The sequence below is a fragment of the Physeter macrocephalus genome, chromosome 9 (genome assembly GCF_002837175.3).
Source record: "Physeter macrocephalus isolate SW-GA chromosome 9, ASM283717v5, whole genome shotgun sequence".
Lineage (NCBI taxonomy): Eukaryota > Metazoa > Chordata > Mammalia > Artiodactyla > Physeteridae > Physeter > Physeter macrocephalus.
This window is the reverse complement of record NC_041222.1, coordinates 96,414,058-96,431,438: the sequence shown is the minus strand read 5'-3', so window position 1 is coordinate 96,431,438 and position 17,381 is coordinate 96,414,058. Positions and strand designations below refer to the sequence as shown.

The window sequence follows — 17,381 nt, the reverse complement described above, 5'->3', positions numbered from 1 at the left end:
TCTGGTTTTATTTTTAGGATTGTTTCAAACAGACCATTCCCTATTTACAATTTTAATGTCAGTATTATTCATCTAATTATCTATCTGTCTATCTAATCTCAGAATTTATTTAACTATTTCCTAATTGTTGGTCATTTGAGTAATTTTCAATTCTTCGTTATTACACATGGTCTATTTTTAATCGCATACAGACGCCTACCCGTCACTTAACACATTCTTGGCTTGGCTCCCCCTACTGTCAGTTGATATATACCCAAGAAATGCCAACTCATTTTATTATTAGCCTGAGCAAAATAGAATTAGGAAGGAACTACAAATGTTTTATTTTGAAAATCAGATTGTGCATTTCCAAGATGGTTTGCGAATGATTTCCTTTGGGAGAAGGGAGTTCTGGATCCTGGCACCACAGCTTTAATCTCCCAGGGAAGAAGAGTGATGACCAGGGACTTTATACGTTTATCAAATATTTATTGACCTCCAAGACACCAATTCCAGGCTGGGGAAGAAAGGTATAATCCTTACCCTCAGTGATCTTACCGGTTAGTAAATGATCTATACCAGTGGGACTTCCCTGGCGGTCCCATGATTAGGACTCGGTGCTGCCACTGCAGGGGGCACTGGTTCGATCCCTGGTGGGGCAACCAAGATCCCACATGCCACGCGGCCAAAAAAACAAAAAAACAAAAAAAGAGGATCGAGCGCTCGCTTCAGCAATACATATACTAAAATTGGAACGATACAGAGAAGATTAGCATGGCCCCTGCACAAGGATGACACGCAAATTTGTGAAGCAGTCCATATTTTTAAGATGTGGCACATACATACAATGGAATATTACTCAGCCATGAAAAGAAACGAAATTGAGTTATTTGTAGTGAGGTGGATGGACCTGGAGTCTGTCATACAGAGTGAAGTAAGTCAGAAAGAGAAAAACAAATACCGTATGCTAGCACAGATATACGGAATCTAAAAAAATAAAAAGAGGATCGAGCCCAGCAATGGCAATGCTCATGGCAAAGGCAATGATAATGCAGTGGGACAAGTGTTGCCAGAGCAGTCAATTCAAGTCACACACACAAGGGAGCAACACTAGTCTTGTTGGGGGTCCTAGAAGGAAGGGTCACAGAAACTGAGGCCCGAGGACCCGTGGGCATTGGCCTGGAGAGTAGGAGTCCAAGCATGGGAAACAGTGTTTACAGAAGCCCAAAGGAGAGAGAGGATACATATTTTTTAGGGACGGCTAAGTCGAGCATACAGTTTGAACCGTATACAGTACACAGTTTGAGTTGGCACGTCAATGGAGATGAAGGGGAAAAGGTAGGCTGCAACCAGGTTAGGAAGGGCTTTATAAACCGCGTTAAACAACTTGGCTTTACAGTATCTGGGGGTGGTGCAGCTACTTTAGAAAACAGGAAAACGGCTTGGCAGTTTCTTAAGAAGTTAAACATAAACTTACCATATGACCCAGCAATTCCACTCATGTCTAGCCAAGAGAAACAAAAGCATACATCCATACAAAGACCTGCATGTGAATGCTCATAGCAGCATTATTCATAAGAGCCCAAAGTGGAAAACACCCAAATGCCTATCAGCTGATGAACAGGTAAACAAAATGTGGTCTATCCATAGGATGGAATATTATTCATCCATAAAAGAGGAAAGATGTTCTGATACCTGCTACAACATGGATGAACTTTGAAAACATTATGCTAAGTGAAAGAAGGCGGTCATAAAGGACCACATCTGGTATGATTTCATTTATGTAAAATGTCAGAATAATAGACAAATTCAACGAGGCAGAAAGTGGATTATTTATTGCCAGGGGTTGAGGAAAAATGGGAACTGACTGCTAATGGGTATGGAGGTTCTTTTTGCATGATGAAAATGTTCTAAAATGGATCCTGGTGGTGGCTGTACAACTCTGCTACTGTAGTAAAACCATGGAACTGCGTGCTTTACACGGGTATGATACGGGAATTATATCTCAATGAAGCTGTTAAAAAATATCTGGGAGAGGGGCAATAGGGAGGTCATTTGGTTTTAAGAAGAAAAATGTCACGATTAGATTTACTTTTTGGGGGGTGGGGGCACACCATGCAGCTTTGAGGATCTTAGGTCCCTGACCAGGGGTTGAACCCAGGCCCCGGCAGTGAAAGCACCGAGTCCTAACCACTGGACCACCAGGGAACTCCCTAGATTTACTCTAGAACTTTTGCTCTGGAATAGATGCAGTGGATGGTGAGGACAGGGCAAGGTGAAAAGTGTGAGTCCGGTTAGCAGGCGGTTGCAGTAGTGGGAGAGACATAGGGTAGACAGGATGGAATGGACAGGTCTGAGACCTTAAGGAACAAAACTGACATGACTTGGGGAGTGTCAGAAGTGGGGGATGGGAAGTTAGGGATCTCACCCCAGTTACTGCCTCGGGCCCTTGGGAGGCTGGAAAGGCTATTCATGCAGATAGGAAACCAGGAGGTAGCTTGGGGGGAAATGATGAGTTCAGTTCTGGACAAGATGAGTTGGGGCATCCAGATGGCATTGGTTATGATCTGGAGCCCAGAGGAGAGAGCTAGTCCAGAGGTGGTGCACAAAGCGTCTTCTTATTCTCTTACCACCTCAGGAGGGAGCTTAAGCCCCTGGACAAGAAAAGAGCTATGGATACTGTAGCAGGTATTATAGGCAAGGTTGGCTCTCAGTCCCTTTCCATCAAACTCTAACATGAAACATAGCGATGCTTTTGACTCAGGGCACCAGTTCAGCTTCTCCTGTTGGTTTATTGTAGCCAGTATTTGAATAGTTTCAAGGAACATATTTTTTTAAATTTATTTTTATTTTTTTAAACTTTTTATTTTATATTGGAGTATAGTTGATTAACAATGTTGTGTTAGTTTCAGGTGTACAGCAAAGTGATCCAGTTATACTTATACATGTATCTATTCTTTTTCAAATTCTTTTCCCATTAGGTTGTTACATAATATTGAACAGAGTTCCCTGTGCTATACAGTAGAGGACCATATTTTTTTAAGCTCAAATTACGTTCTGCCACGCCTTGAATAAGTGTACAATTAAAAGAAACATTTGAATCCAAGACTTCCTTAGAATGTAGGCTGTTTAGCCATGACGTGTATCTCTCTGGGTAGAACATACCAGGAAGTAGTCCGGTCTGGTGAACCGGGTGGTCCTCACTGCTTCCTTGTAGTGTATTCTTACCAAGTTCCCTGATTCTCAGATTTCTTGTCTGAAAAATGAGAATAACTATATTTCCCATGCAATAGGATTATAAATAAAAACTTTGTAAAGTGTCTGGCTTGGCACAGGGTAAGATCTCAATAAATAGAAGTTTACTATTATTACTATGATTTTCTTACTTAAGTGTTGAAAAAGGTGTTTGATACAGTGCTATAAAGGAAATGTTCTGAGTCTCTGTCTTTTTGTACTCTCTTCTAGTTCCTAGATCTGTTCTAGCTACCAAAATCAATCTTGCCTCTTGGTGACTGTTATTTTAAACTGAGTACATTTTAAGTTTGTTCCCTCCATAAATGGCATGATTTTATAAACTGACAGCTCTTTGATCTAATTTGCTGGCAGATTATGCAAGAAATATATATTTTATTGAAATGCAAAAGCTAGTCAGTTTTTGTGCCCCCCTTCTCCCCGCGCCCTTCCCCTGGGCATTTGGGGAGTGAGGAGTGATAGTGAGCATGGAGGTAGGTAAGGGAGAGAAACAGGTTTTTTTAAAAATTAATTAATTAATTAACTAATTTTTAGCTGCGTTGGGTCTTCGTTGCTGCCCACGGGCTTTCTCTAGTTGCAGCGAGCAGGGGCTACTCTTCGTTGCGGTGCACGGACATCTCATTGCGGTGGCTTCTCTTGTTGCGGAGCACGGGTTCTAGGAGTGTGGGCTTCAGTAGTTGCGGTGCATGGACTCAGTAGTTGTGGCTCGCGGGCTCTAGAGCTCAGGTTCAGCAGTTGTGGCACACCGGGCTTAGTTGCTCTGCGGCATGTGGGATCTTTCCGGACTAGGGATAGAACCCGTGTCCCCTCAATTGGCAGGCAGATTCTTTTTTTTTTTTTTTTTTTTAATTTATTTATTTTATTTATTTATTTTTGGCTGTGTTGGGTCTTCGTTGTGGTGCGCGGGCTTCGCACTGCGGTGGCTTCTCTTGTTGCAGAGTACGGGCTTTAGGAGTTGTGGTTCGTGGGCTCTGGAGCACAGGCTCAGTAGTTGTGGCGCACAGGCTTAGTTGCTCCGCAGCATGTGGGATCTTCCCGGACCAGGGCTCGAACCCATGTCCCCTGCATTGGCAGGTGGATTCTTAACCACTGTGCCACCAGGGAAGCTCCGGATTCTTAACACCTGCGCCACCAAGGAAGTCCCGAGAAACAGTTTTTGTCTCTGACTCAGACCCAGGTGGGGGGGACCTTTAGATGTTTGTGTACTGGTTGATTTTGGCCCCCATGCTCTCCTCCACCTGCTTCTACACTGTCAGCACCTTTGTTTCTTTAGAGTGAACCTTGACCTCCTGCATCCTTTTCTTACCTGGGGTGTCCACCACTATTTGGGATTTCCTAATGGCCCAAGAGGACAAACTGAAACCCTGTGGATAACCATAAGGGCAGAGGAGAGCAGCTAGGGTTGCTCCAGCTGGGGCAGGGAGGCAGGCAGGTGGGGGAGGGCTCCGGGGGGACCTGGCTGGCTTGGCAGCTTCCCATTTGTCCTTTCTCCAAAAGATGCTCCTGGGAGCCAACCAGAAAGCTTTCTGTGTTCATTTTGTAGCCTGAGAGCAAACACGCCACCTTGGCAAGGGAGCATCAGACCTATAATAATAATACAGTTCTCTGACATTAAAGTGCAAAAACATTTTCCATGACAGCTTAAAATTAATCACCACCACTTGCTGCTATAGTTCCCTCTCCTTTAGGCAGTGCCAGCTTTGAGACAACTGTTAAGGCAGCCACATGGCTTCCAGGGAAAGAGCAAGAAGTCTGAAGAGACAATCGGCAAAGCTGCTTTTCTCCATTTTCCCTTTTGTCCTGGGGAGGATGTGCTTTCTTGCTAACAGGGCAGAAGATGGGGCTGGTAATTGATCGTGGAGAACAAGCCACAATTGACTCTTACGGGTGGGATTATAAATGCATCTGGAGCTCTTAGTGACATTGATAAACCACTGGAGATGCCTGCTGTGCAGCTGAATGTTCCAGAAATTGTTCCCATGGTCTTTGAACTCACATCAAGGGAAAAGAAAGGAGCTTCCACATATCACTTTCTTTATCCAGCTGATGGAAATTAATAATCAGACAGATTTTACCCAGACAACCTCACAGAATCGTTCAACCAATATTTATTTGTTTACTTTATTATTTAAAAATTTGGGGAATTTCCTGGCAGTCCAGTGGTTAGGACTCAGCGTTTTCACTGCTGGGGCCCGGGTTCAATCCCTGGTCAGGAACCAAGATCTCTCAAGCTGTGCGGTGTGGCCAAAAAAAAAAAAAAAAAAATCTAAACTTAGTACCTGCTCATGGTAAAAGTTCAAATTGTATTGGAGGGTAAATGGTGAGCATGGAAATTCTTCCTCTTTCTCCTGATTCTTTGGTCCCACTCTGCAGAGGTTACCACTATAAACAGTTTCCTGCATGTCCTTCAAGAAGTTGTTCTTGCATATACAGGCCTACATGTGTATGTATATGTGTGTGTGTATATCGCTGTTTTCATTTAACAATGTATATTAGACACCTTTCACACCAGTACCTAGAGGTCTACTTCACAGTTTTTAATGTTACATAGTGTTTCTTGGTATGCATGTATTTATTTATTTAACTGGACCTCTTATTTTGGATGTTTGAGGTATCTTTTGTTTGTTTTTTTGGTTTGCTACTACGAACGATCACAAACCACATTTTCTTGGACTTCTCTGTTTGTACTTGTGCAAGCCTATTTGTAAGACAAATTCCTAGAAGTGAAATATTCAGGTCAAAGATATGTGTAATTTAAATTGTAAAAGTTTGTGAAATTGTTCTTCAGATAGACAGTAAACATATACTGAAAGCCTTCTCCATGCCAAGCACTGTGCTGGGTGCTAGGGGCAAAAGGTCACAGTCCTTTCCCTTGAGAACCTCATGGGAGAAACAGACAATAAATTCTTACAGTGTAATGTGCAAGCACCATAATAAGGGTTTTGTAACACTTATTATCACCTTACTGTGTTAGCTACTAGTTTTAACCCCTCACTGTGATTTTTTAAGATTTTTGAAGTGTTTTTTCATTCCAAAGTAGTTTTTTGGACGGTGATACGTTTCCCAGGTTAAAAAGCTGAAAACACAAAAGTTGAGGTGGGCCTGGCAGTGACAGCATGATGAAGTCCGATCAGTATTTGAGAAGCTTCCAGGTCCAGACACTCCTGTGCCTGTCACGTCATTTAAGCTTTGCAAGGTTACGATTATTCCGATTTTGCTGATAAGGAAACTGAGGTCAGAAGTACGTTAAGGAGTTTGCCCCAAGTCGTACCATTAAAGAATGGTGTAGTTTGGTTTTGAATGTGAGTCTCTTTGATGGCAAACTCAGGGCCCTTTCTCCTGAGCAGTTTGTCTACGGCACAGTGGGTCACACTGTCCCCAGGGATTCTAAACCACAGCCTCCACAATGACCATGAGATCCCTGAGCAGAGGCACAGCGCCAGGGATGGAGAAAAGCAAGTAGTAGGAGGACCCACAACTCGGTCTTGGAAAACTCACTTCTTCATGGGGAAGAGAGGTCTCCATCGAAATGTATATGATGCATAGGACAGTCACCCAAATTCACATTATTCCAGACAAACGTTGTAGCCTTGAGAGGAGGATTTCTGGAGTTAAGAAGATTGGTTGGCTTGAGGGGAATAGAGGGAGGGGTAATTGGAAAAAGGTGGTCAAAAGGTGCAAACTTCCAGTTATAAGATAAACAAGTACTAGGGATGTAACGTACAACATGATGAATATCATTAACACTGCTCTATGTTATATACAAAAGTTGTTAAGAGAGTAGACCCTCAGAGTTCTCATCACAGCAGAAAAATATATTTTTTCTTTTATTTTGTGTCGTATGAGTTGATAGCTGTTCATTAATCTTACTGTGGTCATCATTTCATGATGTAGGTAAGTCAAATCATTCTGCCGTACTCTTTAAACTTATACAGTGCTATGTGTCGATTATATCTCAGTAAAACTGGAAGGAAAAAAATAAGATTGGTTGGTTTGAAGGATGAAAAGGTAGCTCGGGAGGAGAGGGGGAGCCTGGAGCTGATGGGACAGGGTGGGCAACGCATGGGGAGGGCCAGTGTGGTTAGGTGGCTGGATTTTTTTTCTTTAATTTTATTTATTTTTATTTTTGGCTGTGTTGGGTCTTCATTGCTGCGCGCAGGCTTTCTCTAGTTGCGGTGAGCAGGGTCTACTCTTCGTTGCAGTGCACGGGCTTCTCGTTGCGGTGGCTTCTCTTGTTGCGGAGCACGGGCTCTAGATGCACAGGCTTCGGTAGCTGTGGCTCGCGGGTTCTAGAGCGCAGGCTCAGTAGCTGTGGCGCACAGGCTTAGTTGCTCCACGGCACGTGAGATCTTCCCGGACCAAGGCTCGAACCTGTGTCCCCTGCATTGGCAAGCGGATTCTTAACCACTGCCCTACCAGGGAAGCCCAGGTGGCTGGACCTTGACGTGCATGGGGGCTGACGTGGGACGTAAGGCAGGGAGGTTAAGTTGGGGCATATTATAGAGACTTTAAGTATACTTTCTTTGTTAAGTATAAAAGATTTTTTGCACAGAAAAATGACATGAACTAATCTGTATTGTAGAATAATGAACATCAACAGTATGCAGGAAAAATTAGACTGAGGAACTCTGGGAGGAAAGGAAATCAATTAGGGGACCACTGTGAAAGTCTGCATGCAAGGAACTGATGGCCTGGACTGAGGTGATGGCCTTGGAAACTGGATGGACAGGGACAGGTTTGAGAGATGTTGTGGAGTTAGACTTGACATGATTGGATCTAACAGATTTGCTAAAGGATGGAGCGAGAAAGTTAGAGCTGTCTAGACCAGGGTGAGTGGTTAGGCCCTTAATGGAAACAGGGGGGGCACACACAAGGAAGAACATTTGATGGGTGAAGATCAGGAGTTCAGCTTTGGTATGTGGAGTTCGAAACCAGGTGAGACATGCATGTGAGATGCCTATAAACCAGCTGGAAAATACGGTCAGGAGATTGGGAGAAATATCCGAGCCACAAGTGTAGATTTAGGAGTTGTGGTTACAGCTAAGGGAGGTTGTTTGGAAGAAGAGGACCAAGAAGGCCTACATTTAAGGAATTATTAGGGAAAGGAAATAGGGAGGTAGGTGAGGATGCAGGCAGTATGGAAACCAAAAGAAGAGTTTTAAGAAGGGATGGTCAATAGTTTGTGTATTGCAGAAAATTTGAGAAGATATGAGTTGTGTCATTAATTAATATGTTGAGCGTTGTGATTAGGAAACCTTTGAGATAATGGGTCTACAAACAATAGTTCAAAGCATTTCTAAGAGGAGGCAACTGTGTCATAATCCAGCACGTTAAGTACAACTGAGGGGAGAGTGGGGGGGGCCACTGGTCTTCAGTGTCCAGCGGTTGGTCTGTGACCATCCTGGACAGACAGACCTTTTTGTAAGAAAGTGGATCTACCACCATGCTAGGGTTAATGGTGAGAAAAGGGAAGAAAGAACTGTCAAGAGTAAGGCAGATAGGACTTCCCTGGTGGCGCAGCGGCTAAGAATCCACCTCTCAATGTAGCGGACATGGGTTCCATCCTTGGCCCGGGAAGATCCCACATGCCTCGGAGTGACTAAGCCTTTGAGCCACAACTACTGAACCTACACTCTAGAGCCCGCGAGCCACAACTACCGAGACTGCGTGCCACAACTACTGAAGCCCACGCGCCTAGAGCCCGTGCTCCGCAACAAGAGAAGCCACCGCAATGAGAAGTCCGCGCACCGCAACGAAGAGTAGCCCCTGCTCGCCACAACTAGAGAAAGCCCGCGTGCAGCAACAAATACATAAAGCAGCCAAAAAATAAATTAATAAATTAATTTTTTTTAAGAAAAAGAGTAAGGCAGACGGCAGAGATAAAGCAGGAGCTTTGCAGAAACTGGACCAGGGACGTAGGAAGGATGAGGTTGGTGGGGAAATTGACTATGGGTCCACTTTGCAGCAAAACAGTCTCTAAGGTCATGAAAACACAAAAGAGCACCCAGACCTGGGGACAGAGTAGGGGCTGATGGTAAAGAACCACAGAGGAGGATTGACAGTCAAACTAAAGGAGCTTAAGCTTCAGGGCCTCTTACTTGCACTGGTCCCTTCCAAGACAGGGTGGTGCGCGCTCCCAATGCATTCATGTGGTTGTATGCTTTAGTAAAATTGTCAAAATTGAGACATCTTCACCATAGTTGATTAGGACTGCTGTCCATTCCTTTGGTCTTGCCCTCTGTCAATGTTCCCTCACGCTGGTGATGTTGGAATGGCCATGAGCATTTTGGGGATCCAGTTAAAGGGAAATTGATGTTCAGATTTAATGGGATTAAATCTGGGTTGAGTGGGATATATTTCTCTGGCTCACAACCACTTTCATGTCTACTTAAGTTACTGCTGGCCATCCAGGTGTGGTGACGTGCAGGTCTGGGGCCAGAGGACTTATGATATAAGTGTGTCCCACCACACTCAGGCCCAAAGCATGAGGAGGGTGGAGGAGAAACAAGCCTTGAAGGGCAGAGTCAAATTTAAGTCTGGAAAATTATTCCAAATTCTATTGCTTATATGAAAGAAATTTCATAAAGGACTTTTGTTTTATTTTTATTTTTTACTTTTTTCATAAAGGACTTTTAAAATGTAATAACAGCTCTAGAAATGAGAATTATCAATAATAAAAACATTCAAAGAGCCATGCTAAGAAAAAAGAGGAATTTATCTTTCTATTTTCTCTGTAAATTATATTACAAAATCATTGTCAGGTAAAGATGTGATCAAAGATAATGCAGCAAAAAATGTAGGAAAAATGTATTATAGAGGGCTAGTAGGCAGCAAATTGATAAAAATATTGTATTACCTTTTCTGGATTTTTTGGTTCACTTTCCTAGGTGTATCATCTTTAAAAAACTGCTATTTGTTGTGATTTATTTTCTTATTTGGACTAAATATTTATTTTCATATCTAATTTTATTTCTATACTTTTTCTCTATCACATGTATTAAAATGTAAGGTTCTGAATCCCCTAAATTGTATAAGGTTGAGACTCCATAAAACCTGGATCTACCCCTCTTAGATCCTTACATGTTTTTGGTCCCAAGAATATTATTAGCGTGAAAGAACCTTTGTGTGTTTAAACAAAGAAGAAAATCTGGATATTCAAATGTGTGGGTTGTATTCTACTGTAACCTCTTTATTTGATACCACAGAGAGATGCAGATCTATGATTCATCCTGCATAGTAATAAGCTTGACTGAGAATGAATTCCAAACTCTTTGATAGGCAATTTTGTTTGGAGCAAAGGTGCACTTTGCATAAGTACACAATAAATATTTGCTGATGTGAGGAAAGATGGTATGTAAATACATAGGCCCTACTGAAAAAGAGGAAATTTTTTCATCGAATGGATGTTAGTAGCTGGTGGATTGAGTCATCTTGGTTCCAAGAGAACTTCTCCTTCCTCCCCATTACCCAACCCCTTCTCCTCAAATTACTGGTATCCTCTAGGGTAAAAGGTGGATACAGACAATGGGGCAGAAGAGACTACAACATGCATTCATTCGTCAAACTTCCATGGAATATCTACTAAAGCTATCATGACCTGGGTCAGCAACTTGGGTGTGCAAATGTGATCACATCTTTTCTATTTTTCTGATTAATCATTCAAGATTTCACATGCCCAACTTAGCAGGAAATACAGCTTCTCCCTCTTGAGGCATCTCTGATTTGTCTAAGAGCCTCAGACACCCATTCAGCCCCAAATGCTAGGCTAGTCCGTGTTCTGCCAGGCAGAGAACAGTAGTTGAATCAGCGTACGGCTGATGTTGCTTCTTCCACAATCTCTCTGTTGCTCTAAAAATTGGTCCCGTTCACAACTCTGAACACTTGCCCATTATGTTGAGGACGTGTTGCTTGTTGAGACCCCCTCATGGGTGGTAGTGGTGCTTCGACTTTGGACTCTAAGTTTAGCACTCTTTTAACTCACACTTACATGGTCAGGCATTATAACCCTGATGCCAAGGAGGTTGGTTCTGGAAGCATTTCAGAGCATCGCCACCCTACCAGGAACCAGCTCTCCCCAGGAACATAGGTCCAGGCCGCTGGCTGAGATTCTTCTCCCTATGGCAGTGTACCTCTGGGGATTTCCTGCCAGCATCCACTTCATCAGAGAGTTTCTAATAATGTTGAACTTCAGGACCTCCCTGGTGGCGCAGTGGTTACCTGCCAATGCTGGGGGCACGGGTTTGAGCCCTGGTCTGGGAAGATCCCACATGCCGTGGGGCAACTAAGCCCGTGTGCCACAACCACTGAGCCTGCGCTCTAGAGCCTGCAAGCCACAACTACTGAAGCCCGCATGCCTAGAGCCCGTGCCGCACAAGAGAAGCCACCGCAATGAGAAGCCCCCACACCACAACAAAGAGTAGCCCCCGCTCGCCACAACTAGAGAAAGCCCACGTGCAGCAACGAAGAGCCAATGCAGCCAAAAATAAATAAATAAATAAATTTATAAACAAAAAATAATGTTGAACTTCAAAAAGAAAAGAATTGGGGGACTTCCCTGGTGGTCCAGTGGGTAAGACTCTGCGCTCCCCATGCAGGGGGCCTGGGTTCAATCCCTGGTTGGGGAACTAGATCCCGCATGCATGCTGCAACTAAGAAGCCTGCGAGCCACAACTAAGAAGCCTGCATGCTGCAACTAAAGATCCCAAGTGCCGTAACTAAGACCCAGCACAGCCAAAATGATAAATAAATAAATAAATAAATAAATAAATAAATAAATAAATAATAATAAATTAGGAAAGAAAAGAATTGGGGTCTGAATCTATTTGCTTGCTCCAGTGCTCCAGAAGGGCCTTTGAATGCTTTGCAGATGCATTCATTTCATCTCCTCTCCTCTTACCCCCCTCCAAACCAGAACAACCACCAAACAGCTCTGCAGACTGAGGGGTGGTCAGTGGAGTTGAGTCCATTCAGCCCACTGGTTGACCACCTATCACACGGATAAAAATGTGAGGTTCTGAATCCCCAGGCATCGACAATACCTCAGGCACTAGACTTAAGGATCAAGAGGCAGTCTGGCCTTCAAGGAGTGCACAGCCTGTAAATAGTTTCACTGGAATGTAATACCTGCATATGCAGCTTGCAAATTGTACCTCGGTGCTGAGGAACCACAAAGGAGGGGTGCAATCAACCAGGTGAAGCAACAACCTGAGTGACAGACTCTCTGCTGAGCTCAGAACTGAGCCTCCTCTCCAAGGCTAGCTCATCTCCTGCAAACAAATGTGCACCCTCACTCATATCCTGGAGGCTCCCTAGCAGACCTTCACCATAGTGGTAGAGGGGTGCCCCCAGGGCCGGGACTAGGGTGAGGCAAATGTTAAGGGGTTATCAAAATCTTCAGAAATTGAGATTCATATTAAAAAAAAAAAATAACGGCAAATTATGGCCCATAAGTCAGCTGCCTGGTTTTATAAATAAAGTTTTATTGGAAACATCAGGATTAGGGTAAGGTGAGTGAGGCAGTGTCACGAAAGTAAATGTTTGGATCTTTATTTAAAATTGTGGGACTTCCCTGGTGGACCAGTGGTTAAGACGCCTCGCTTCCACTGCAGGGGGCACAGGCTCGATCCCTGGTGGGGGAACTAAGATCCCACATGCCTTGTGGTGCAGCTGAAAAAAAAAATTGCGATTTCTGTTCATGACTTTTTTTGCATTGTTTTTTGTCTTTTTAATATATTATATGAAAACATTATTTATCTTGATTTCTGAGGTTTGGGTGCCCCTGTAAATTCTGTGCCCAAGGAGAGTGTCTCCCTTGTCTCATCTTAGCCCTGGCCCTGAGTCCACTCCCATCAGTCTTCAGAAACATTTAATCATGTCTAAGTCATGGATTAAACACAGCTGAGATGGCTGTTGTACATATAGAATTTATGGTCTGGAGGAGGAGCATTTTGAGAGAAAAACACTTTCCTAGCAACGGAAACATTTAATAGAAATTTTTCTCCCTTTTGAGCTTTTTGAGAATGTTTCTATTCATATTTGGAATAAAAAGAAAATGATTTCACTTCTCATAAGCATGTCACTCTTTATGTCTTTCTTAAAGGAGCTTAGACTATTTCCCAAAGGTAATGTTGTACATCTTTATCTACCAATGAGTGAAGAATGTGAATTGATCAATTTAAAGTGGGGAAACTGAGCAGTGAGCTAACTTGCCTGACGTTACCAAGCAAGGAAGTTAGAGAGATGGGAAAAGAACCCAGACATTCAGCTTTCTAGTTTCTATGTACTGGCTTGTGTTTCCATGGAGAAAAATTCAGAGAGCGCCAGTCAAACAGATGCTGAGCCCACATTTTATTCCTAAAGATACATGTGGACCCTGTTCATCAAGGTTTGCAAAGCTTTCAGAGAGCTAGGAATGATTTTGGTGGGAGCATGAAAGATGAGATAATTTTAGCTCAATTTTGTACAGCATCCCATCCCACCTTGTTAGAAGCTGAATTCAGTGTCAGTTTGGTGTCTGCTTGTCAGCCCACTTCTCCAGGCAATCTTCCTCTTTTAACCACTCTGTCCTCTCTTTCCTCTCCATTATGCAAATTCTACCTAGCTCCTCCTTCAAGAGACCTTCTTCCAAAAGGCTTTTCCCTGAAAATCAGCCATAGTGATCTCTCCCTGGAAGTGTTATACCTAATTGCCCTCTATGCTTACTGTTAAAGGGCAAACATCTGCACTCCTCCTAGGATGTGGTTGGAGGTGGGTGCCTACTTGATGGTATGCTAAAAAATGCTTCACAACCAGTTCTAATTTTTTTTTTTTAAAGCCCTGATTTGTAGGGTTTGCCAGCTTCCAGGTGTAAATACTCTCATCATGACCGATTGTAAGCTACCAACATGACAACACCAAACTGGGAAGAAATGTGCATAATTGACCCTAGTGAGCCGGTACCAGTTGGCTCCAGCATATCAATGGTGTATTAGAGATACATTTTGTGCCTCTTCAGATTTTCTTGGCCTCCCTCATCTCTTGGACCCATAACTGGTTGCTCCATCTCGGCTGCTACCACTGACCCAATGTGGGATGCATGGTTTTATCAACTGAGCTTGACAAGATGCCTACCCAAGTACCCTATTTGAAACTGATATTCATAGGCCATGCCACGTTCTGAACTCCTTTACTCCGTTCTAGTTTTTCCATAGCACTTAAAACTTTCTTATATATTTTATATAATTTACTCATTCATTAGATTTATTGTCTTTTCTGTCTCTTCCAAATAGAATGCCCCTGGGAAGGTAGGGGTTTTTTTCGGTTTTGTTTAATAATGTACCCCAAATCCTTTGAATGGTGCTTTGAACAGAGGTGGTGCTCAATACATTTTTTTAAAATTTATTTATTTATTTATTTATTTATTTTTGGCTGTGTTGGGTCTTCGTTTCTGTGCGAGGGCTTTCTCTAGTTGCGGCGAGTGGGGGGCCACTCTTCATCGCGGTGCGCGGGCCTCTCACTATCGTGGCCTCTCCTGTTGCGGAGCACAGGCTCCAGACGTGCAGGCTCAGTAGTTGTGGCTCATGGGCCTAGTTGCTCCGCGGCATGTGGGATCCTCCCAGACTAGGGCTCAAGCCCGTGTCCCCTGCATTGGCAGGCAGATTCTCAACCACTGCACCACCAGGGAAGCCCTCAATACATATTTGTTGAATGAATGAATGAATGAGAGAAGGTGGATTCTACACTCTCACTCCCCACCAAGCACCTAGGATGATACAGATAACTCAGACTAAAGAAATCCCTGTTGGTTTGTTGACTTCTGAGAAGCTGGAGAGAGAGTCCTTGACAATTAAAGTGGAAACAGACAGTTTGCGTTAGACCCTGAAACTGCTCTCGGTGAACAAACGCACAATTCTTCAGCAAGGGAAATCCAGTGCCTTCTCAGTATTAGAGAGCTTGGCAAACTGTTCTTATTCACAGTGTGATTAAAGCATTATGGGAACCCCCCCAGGAAAGGGAAAAATAATTCATTAAGGTCTCATCAATTTAAATTTGTTTTCAGGAAGCAAAAATCAATCTGTCATTCTTAAAACTCACTTGGGCTTGCACACCGAATAACAGTTCAATCCTGCAGAATCCGCCTGCTGCTGAACTGATTAGATCTAGTAATTGGGGTTGCTGAATTTGGTTCACATACAACCCCAGCAGAACATCTGAGGCCACGTCAGGCGTGAAAGCAGGAGGGCTGCATTTCTCTAGATGGGAGGCATAGATGATGAGGGATACCCTCGAATAGATGAATCTTTTTTGTTTGGGGGGTTTTATTTTTATTTACTTATTTATTTACTTATTTTAAGATTACCATCTTTTAGGTTTTTTTGTTTTGTTTTGTTTTTTTTGGCCGGGCCACATGGCTCGCGGGATCCTAGTCCCCTGACCAGGGATGGAACCAGCGCCCCCTGCAGTGGAAGCAGGGAGTCTTAACCACTGGACTGCCAGGGGAGTCCCTAGGTTTTTATGTTTATTCTGATGCAGCAGGTATTGAAGACATCCTATCTGCTTAGTGGTTCCACATGCTTGTGGGAAAAAATTATGATTCCAATTTTACAGATGAGGAAAAATTCAAACTGAGCTTGGAAGTGCTCAGATCTACATAAGAACCACATCGAAAGCTAGAGGCTTAAAATAATCACCAAGTTATTTACTTCCCAATTTGCTTATCAGCAGTTTATGCTGGGCCCAGATGAACCTGGGACTCCAGGCTCCAGGAGTCCTCACCTGGACTCTGTTATGCATCTCTGGTCAGCAGTGGGGTATTCTGGCCATTGGCTGGGCTGATGCAGGCAACTGGGCGATGTGCTTTTCCTCATCCAGCAGGCTAGCACAGGCTTATTTACATGGCAGCAAGAGGGTTCCAAGAGAGTTAGTCTCTCTCTGTCTCTCTCTCTTTTTTTAAAATTTTAATTTTATACTGGAGTATAGTTGATTTACAATGTATTAGTTTCAGGTGTACAGCAAAGTGATTCAGTTATACATATGCATATATCTATTCTCTTTCAGAGTCTTTTCCCATATAGGTTATTACAGAATACTGAGTAGAGTTCCTTGTGTTACAGAGTAGGTCCTTGCTTATTAACTATTTAATATATAGTAGTGTGTATATGTTAATCCCCAGCTCCTAATCTATCCTTCCACCCTACCTTTCCCCTTTGGTAACCATAAGTTTGTTTTCTACGTCTGTGAGAGAGTGAGTCTCTTGAAGCCTTGGCTCAGAACTGGTACACAGCCACTCCCATTTTGTTCTTTTGGTCAAATCAGGTCATGACACTAGTCCAGATTCAAGAGGTGGGAAACAGATTCTCTCTCTTGCTGGGAGTTCCTGCAAAGCTACATAACAAGGCATTTCACTCCAGACAGGATGAAGAAGCAAAACATCTGCCATAATGCTTGGCCAGCTGAAGGCATTTGTGGTTATCCTGTCTCATACTGAACTCCCTTTTTCTTAATTTCTATTGTATTTATGGTGTTAGATGCTCCATTTGGTTAGCTGAATTGTGAGTTATGCAGCAGTGGATGAATGCCTTGCTGACCACCATCTCAGCTTTGTTTTTTGTTTTTGGCTGTGCTGAGCAGCTTGTGTGATCTTAGTTCCCCGACCAGGGATTGAACCTGTGCCCCTTGCAGTGGAACACGCAGTCTTAACCACTGGACCGCCAGGGAAGTCATGACCACCGTCTCAGCTTTGGGCCACACCGAAAAACCCTTCCTCTTCTTCTTCCTCTCTACCCCCATCTTCTGCCTACTGGCCACCAGCTTGCTTTTTAGCCACTATATCGCTATTTCTAAGAATGATGTAGTTACGGGGAGTCGCGGTGGCTACTGAGAGCTAGTAGCTTATATTTATCATTCTCAAGATTCCAGCTTCTTGGCATGAGTTCCCCTAGACTTTAGTCAACCTACAGTTTAAGCAGAATATTTCTATAATTTATTCAGGTTATGTAGGGTTGGGATGGGTTTAGGACATGCAATGGAAGGAGGAAGAAACAATTCTGCATTACTGGTAAGGAGAAACTTGACAGGAAACGAACTAAGCACTTTTTCTATTGTAGGAAGCTTGGGATATAGAGTCTGAACTGGATTTGAATTCGCAGCTCACCTACCACATATTCCTGGGC

At 43.3% G+C, this 17,381-nt stretch overlaps 1 non-coding gene across 1 annotated transcript; it reads left to right on the top strand.

Moving 5' to 3' along the window:
- Positions 1-698: 698 nt before the first annotated feature.
- LOC112066745 (U6 spliceosomal RNA) lies at positions 699-805 on the top strand. The gene has a single exon (XR_002892842.1). It is a non-coding gene; the product is annotated as a U6 spliceosomal RNA (small nuclear RNA).
- The last annotated feature ends 16,576 nt before the right edge of the window (positions 806-17,381 follow it).